Source organism: Lolium perenne, chromosome 6 (assembly GCF_019359855.2).
Source record: "Lolium perenne isolate Kyuss_39 chromosome 6, Kyuss_2.0, whole genome shotgun sequence".
In the NCBI taxonomy this organism is placed as follows: Eukaryota; Viridiplantae; Streptophyta; class Magnoliopsida; order Poales; family Poaceae; genus Lolium; species Lolium perenne.
Window position 1 is genome coordinate 83,018,626 of NC_067249.2, and position 7,236 is coordinate 83,025,861.

At 41.7% G+C, this 7,236-nt stretch overlaps 1 non-coding gene across 1 annotated transcript; it reads right to left on the minus strand.

Annotated features, from left to right (window-relative positions):
* Positions 1-1,018: 1,018 nt before the first annotated feature.
* Positions 1,019-6,848, minus strand: LOC127309624 (uncharacterized). Its single transcript, XR_011746365.1, has 15 exons — positions 6,722-6,848; positions 4,689-4,892; positions 4,475-4,602; positions 4,116-4,391; positions 3,887-4,017; positions 3,730-3,794; positions 3,499-3,582; positions 3,306-3,389; positions 3,117-3,182; positions 2,868-2,999; positions 2,654-2,787; positions 2,308-2,568; positions 2,019-2,149; positions 1,415-1,453; positions 1,019-1,318 (listed from the first exon to the last, which is right to left on the minus strand). It is a non-coding gene; the product is annotated as an uncharacterized protein (transcript).
* Between the last annotated feature and the right edge of the window lie 388 nt (positions 6,849-7,236).

The window sequence follows — 7,236 nt, forward strand, 5'->3', positions numbered from 1 at the left end:
GGAGATGTCTGCTTCAAATTCTGTCCTCGGGAAGCAAATCAAGTGGCCCATGAGTTAGCTAGTTATAGTTATAGTAATAAGATCTCATGTAATTGGGACGATGATCCCCCTAGCTTCCTCCTTGATAAGCTTCTAAATAATGTAACCGTTCTTTAACTGTGTAGCAGCAAGTTTCAGACGCACTCTTTTCCTTACCAGGGTATCGAAGGGGACTAGAAGGTTTTTAATGAGGCGACTTGCTAGCTTAATATATTTGTATTTATGTCAAAAAAAAGCAATGATGATCACGCGGGGTTGCTGCACTGCAAGGATTGTGCGAGTGTGCGACACGGCGATGAGTTGAAACCAACACGGCGGGCAAGTGCCCATGCTAGGTGTCGGCCGCCGGCAACAAGTATCGACGAGCGATGGTGCCACCAGCAAGTTTTCACGGCCATCCACGATGGCGACCGGCATGTGCAACGACCAGTCACTGCGGTTTGCAACGTTGTAACGCTAGTGCCCAAAGAATGGAACGGTTTGCAGCGGCCGATGCTTTGCACCCGTTGGCCGTTGCTGCCGGCGGTCCTGGTTCTGCCAAGTCATTCTCAGTGGTGTGGTGTTGCTACAGAGGCCCTCCGGCACAGAAATGGAATGCATTCTCCACAGAGGGAGATTCGCCGTTTAAACACGCAGAGGTTCCATTAGGCATGTGCACTAACAGGCCAGGCCCAGAATTTGCGAGAAGGTTCCAGAGATATATGCGTTAGTGTGCTAACGGACGCAATAAGCGTCAAATAGGATTCACCACACAATCGAGAAGCGCGCGAAACAGTAAACTTGAAACTGGGCCAAGCCCAATGTGCGCGGGTTACGCGGAGAGTCGGAAACCGACGCTGAGAGCGTCAAATAGGAGGCCCCTTCAAACACCTGCTGATTTGGTTTCGGCGCAACATTTCCAAACTTACAAGACCAATCAACTCCACAATAAAGATCATCACAATGTTACCAGTACTATTCTGTCACTACTTAAGTACAATGTACAAGTTTGTTCGAATAAAATATGACCAAGCTATTCATTGTGATACCATGTCACAACGGTATATACCAAGGATTACGAGTCGATGAGTCGAGACGAGTCGCTAAAGTATCAACCTATGGACTAGTCACACGAGTAGTCATGACTAGTCGAGGTTTCTGGTTGGAACACAAGTACCGACTCGTAGACTATTCTCTTGACTAGGCCAGCGACTCTTAATCATATTTATATAACTTAATTTTTCCAGTCTTACAACGATGTTCACTCGGGTAATACCAATATGGCTTCGGCACCGGCCAACTGTCATTGATATTATTTAAAAACAAATCAGGCATCGGAACCCATGTAAAACTAGTTAACCAAAGCTTATTGATACTACATGTTACAAAAACATACCTACAGTTAGGCTTCCTTGTAATACCAGCAGCAACAGGCCTGCAGTAGACGGTAGACCAAAGGATGGTTTAACATCTAAGGATAATTGAATGCCTAGTATGGTGTTTTACAAAAATCTAATCAGATACAGTATCTTAGCAAGTTAAGTAGGATTGGGAGGAGAGGAACAAATGGATAAGCCACGCTGAGAGCAGCGGCACCTACCCACAGTAACTACAGCGCATGATCTGAGGCCTAGAGCATTAGTGACTATGTTTGGCCTCGGCTTTGGCATATTTGAACTAACAACAACTAGCAAGCATGAGATTCTTGAGACCATAAATATTTCTAATATTTCCAACATGTTCACAAAGTGCAAAATCAACTAAAACGCATACGCATCAGTGCCCAATTAAATCTGAAAATTACCATAAGACCAAAGATAGAACCAACCAAACTGAACCCAAATTCTGCAATTTTCCACTCAAATATATATGACCCAAAATTAAACTAGAAAGGAACAAACTGACGTCTCAAGTCTATCTACTTCACTAACACCTCAATACTATGTACATGAAAGTACTGGGGCACTTGAATACCGTACAAAAAAAGATAGAAGGCATACCGCTCTGTATCAAAACTCCTCAATACTTTCAGAATTATCTTACTTGGCAGGTAAGGAGTCCCTTCTGTGTCATAGAAGTTCATGCCAACAACATTCCCCTTAAAATCAACAAGGGGCCCTCCAATTCCAGCCTATAGCAGGAAAACAAAGTGACGCTTGGCAATTGTTAGTTTGTTACACAGGAAAAGGTGATGTTCGTAGTATGCCTACTGATGTATTTACTTATCCATATGAAACTAATTATTTCCATGATTCAAAAAAGAGAAATTAAGTAATGAACGAAAAGTACCTTGGTGATTTTACATGAGGAGATCTTAAGCTCTTCGCAACCAAAATTGCATTTTTTGCCGGTCACTGACCCCTCTGTAGCCATACTATTGCCTGAATTGAAGACGCGGCCGAGAGCTAATACCTCAGTTTGTGGTGCATCAACCAACATTGCTGGACGATTACAGCGAAACGGGAAGCTGATAACAGCAAAATTGTAGTAGAAATCATATTTTTCTAATTTCCCTTCAATGCACTCCTCACTTGGAAGACACACTCTAATCTGCAATGATGAACTGAGACTTAATTAGTGTCTTGATGAACATGTAGTGAGTAAATAACTACTAGTCTAGTACTGTACTACAAACCTCTAAGTTATCAAAAATCTTGTCTTCATCACCAGAAGTTCTAACCAAGCTTGCTGAAGTCAGAACTCTTGTGGTGGATGTGGATCCATTGAAGTCTAGACATACACCTGTGCAAGCAAAATGCCTTTTCTTGACTGCAAATGGTAATTTCAATCTTAATCGGCAACCATATAACAGAAAATTAGTGGAAAATAACGATGTAATAGTGTAATACCCTTACAATCGCGACTGAATGAAGCGAGTGCAACAACACTTCGAGACATCTTTAAAGCAATTTTTCTAGCAGGTTCACTCAGGATATCTCTGCCAAATTCCTCTTCAAAATGACCTTCCAAACGCATGCCTCCTGGTTAAATAAACATGAATGAACAGTTAAATGAGATGGCAGAGTAGAGCAGTCTATAATGTGATACAAAAGGGAATGATCAGCACCCAGCAGAAGCAATAGCATGCAGCAACTCACCATCAGCATAAGCTGGTAAGGGATAACCATCTTTATTTAAGAGAGCATTTACCATCTTTGTAAATCCTAGTGAGACAAGGTGAAGCAATTCGTGGCAATGTGTAAGCAAAATAAATACAAATGTTACTTCCACAAGATGAAGCAATTCATGACTATGCAAAGTCGTGATCAGCAAAACAAAAAGCATACCATCAGATGGCCAGGGAACTAGAATACGCTTATGCTCATCACCAATGAGCTCTGGTGTAGGTACATCCTCAGTAAATTCTAGTTCTAGAAGATGAAGACATCAATGACTATATGTCAGTAATGATCCAAAGTTAACACTGGATTATGATAACTTGAATGATAGTAAACATCAGAACTGAATGAGTTGATTCACCTTGTGGCTCAGGTTTAGATGATAAAAATTGTTTCTGGTTATTACTTTCACTTCCCCCACTATAACCATTTTGATTGGAGCTACCTATAATAAAGAGATAGAACAGACAGACATACACTGAGTTCTATGCTGACCTTAAAGAGTATAAAATAAGTACGCTGGAAAATGATAAATAATAGTATGTTCTCGCATAATTTAGACGCCTTAAAAGATTCACCATTCTTAGCTCACCTTCCCAATGGTGCTTAAAAGAACTGGTAAAATTTTGCCAGCAATGTCGTTGAATTTCATCCCTACTGCATAATGCATACATAATTCATATGATTGATTTTTCATAAACATGTCACATACAATACAAGTATGATCATATGATGTCTAGGTAACATACCGTATCCGAACATCCCTCAAACATTCATCAATCTTACTTCCTTGCAAATATGAAGTTCCTTCCTGATCATGGTAGTCATTCATCCCAACAATATTCCCATCGAGATCAACAAGTGGACCACCACTTCCATCCTAGCATAAAAATGAAGTTTGTACATGGGAAAATTTTAAATTTTGAAGCATACAAAGTCTAATGATTTGTGATATATGGGGAGAAACCAACAGCGCACCATAGTTATTTTGCATGTGGACAACATAGACCCTTTGCTGTCAATTTTACTTGGGTCGTCATTCGGTACCCCATGTGTTTGCATTAACTTACCTGACTCGAAACAACGCTTTAGAGCTCACAAATCAGTATGCCGCTGGACTTTCACGCTGTTACTGAAACATACTGTATGAAGATCAGGGGAATATCTAGTGACCACAACAACCATACTGAAAGGCAAATCATAATGTTGTATCCACCCATCAACCACTTGGTTATTTGGAAGGCGTAATTTTATCTGTAATGACATGAAACATATACAACATGATTACCGATATCAAAAATAAGCAAGCCAAGTGCAGAAAAAATTGCAGCACAAACCTTCAGTCTATAGATGAACCTGCGTTCACGATCTGATGTGCTAACCAAAGCTGAGGAGGTCAGAATACATGTATTACGCAAACTGTTTTCAACAACTATGCCTGTGCTTTCATAATGCAGCTTGTCTCCTACACAAGATCAGTGTTTCAGTTGTTGTCAATTGATGACCAAATATAAACAAGGGAAACTACAGTGAATATAATAGTATAATCACCATCAAATGAAGCAAGCGAGACGATGCTTGCGGAAAACTTTGTAGCAAGTTCTTGATTGAGTTCTTTCCAACAGAGTTTTTGTTTAATGCTCTCTACCGTATCTTTACAACCACTAAAGATGCTGGATACTTCCTTTACACGCTTGCGGTTTTCTTGCTGTCCATTTGAGCCTCTAGCTCTTCGCTTAACTCTTAGCATCTTCACTGCAGAAATTGGGGTCCCCACAAATAAAGATTAAAAAAAAATTCTTCACTTCACTTTGAAGGCATTTTCCAAAAACAGCCATATACAGGGATACAACGAGTATATAGAAAAAGTAATTCGCACTGTAAGTATATGAGATAACACATAATATGGTCCACTAACATAACAAGATACTTAGGATCTATAACACAAGGACCCGATCTCTTGTTCCTTCCAGTAGCACTAGCACCAGTAGACTATATTAAGCAATTTCCGAGTGATTTTAATTACCGAGATGAACATGACATAAGCGCCAGTATTTTTAACCATATACATTAGACTAAGCTAGCACATCTACCAGATCTGCATATGGAGCAAGAACTAGTGTACAAAAAGAGATGAGTAGCACATATATCGCGACAGGGAAGGTCGCCACCACAGCTTTGTTTTCGATATTGCCCATGGTTTTGTCAAGGTCGCCGAATCCGCAGATCTCGGCGAGGAAGAACCTGGCAAGCAGTCGCGTCAAGATGCTCACCAAAAACTTTAGTGCTTGTCTTCCGGTGCAGGATCTCAACGGACGGGACTTTGGAGGCCTGCTCTCCCGGATAGATATGCATGCAGTCACCGGGATAGGGAAGCCAAGAGGGCGGCATAGCAAAAGAAATTTGGGCAAGATTCACAAATAGGAGTGGTCGGTCGAGCAATTTGTTCTATCTCTCCTCGTTATAGCCTAGGATGAGGAGGCACCTAGCCCACCGAGCCACCACGCCTAGGAAGAAGACTCTAGAAGCTAGGTACGTGGATGCGTAGAAGTTGTTCGCCGATGTGTCGTAGTAGACGAAGTAGCTTTCAGAAGAAAATTAACCACGAGCGTGCAAATAAAAAATAGACTGCAACTCTAGCGGCGAGGTTGTGATGGACGAAGACGACGAAGTAGTTGGTGAAGTAGATTCCGGGGATTAAACCCGAGTATTCCGCGTTCATGATCGCGGTGGAAAAGAAGAACCCGTTGGTGTTGACGAAGACCATGCATGAGTGATGGCATAGTTGATGTAAATTGTTGGCGATGATGACCACGAACGTTGAAGGTGTTGACGGCGCAAGGTAGATCAGCTTGGTGTAGACGCGGGGGTGAATACGTGTAGTAGGATGCAGCTTGGCTTGGACTAGATTTGGTCCGCAATTCTACAGGTGGCGTAGCAAAAGGAACTTGAGCGAGAGATACAAAGAGGAGTGGTCAGTTGAGCCGATATGTTTTGTCTCTTCTCAGTAGAGCCACGGACGAGAAGGCACTTAGCCGACCGAGTCACACGTGTAGAAATATAAATCTGGAAGCCAGGTAGGTGTCAAGCATGCACAGATGTACACGCCTACCCAGTTCTCCGAGCAAAAAAATAGTCTTTCACAAAAGACGCGACGTTGGTGCAGTGTATGGTGTGGGAAGTGTGTGACGAGTGGTGCAGTGTGCGTGAATTTTTTCTCTTCTCGTTCAGTTAGTGAAGTTAGAAGATCTACCTTTATAAACCACTCCAACTCTCCTAACTAGCAATGTTGAACAAATTTAGTCACCAAAGTTATCCCGAGCTGTGTCAGTATAGATGGATTTTGAGATTCCAGAATTTGTAGTCAGAATTAGTAATGCTACATGAACTGCTCACATGGAACTGCAGCCAACATAAATGCAACATAGACGATTGGCTGCTAGACATGGTGCGCTCTCGGATGCCATGCTCCGTAGCAAGCACGGGCAGCAACCAACTGAAACCAAAAGTCCGAAACTCAAATCTGAGAGGGAGGGAGTGAAGAACTGAAGACCGGAGAGATGAAGGCGAGCCGACACGATTACCTGCTGGTCCTTCTCGAGCTAGCCGCCGGGAGGAGAGCTGGGGCGTAGAGGAATCGGCGATGACGATGACGACCAGGGAAGCGAGTCACGGCGGCGGAGAGGACCGATTCCAGGCGGAGGTGCTAGGCAAATCCTATACACCGACCAGGTCGGCCGTTACCGCGCGCCGCACACCCCGGCGCGCGGTATGGGCCGGCCTGGTCGGCCCAGTTCGCCTTTTTTTCTATTTTCTGTTTCTCTTTCTTTCTTTTTTTTTCTTTTTTCTTTTCTTTCCTTTTTATATTTTTCTTTTCCTTTTTGTTCATTTTTTTGTTTTGTTTCTTTTTTTGTTTATATTTATTTTTTTCAAATTTGAAAATATTTCAAATTCAGAAAAATTTCAAAATTTTAAAAATATTCAAATTTTAAACCCGTTTAAATACAAAAAATGTTCAAATTTGAAATCCGTTCAAATTTGAAAAAGTTCAAATACAAAAATATTGTTCGAAATTGAAATCCGTTCAAATTTGAAAAAT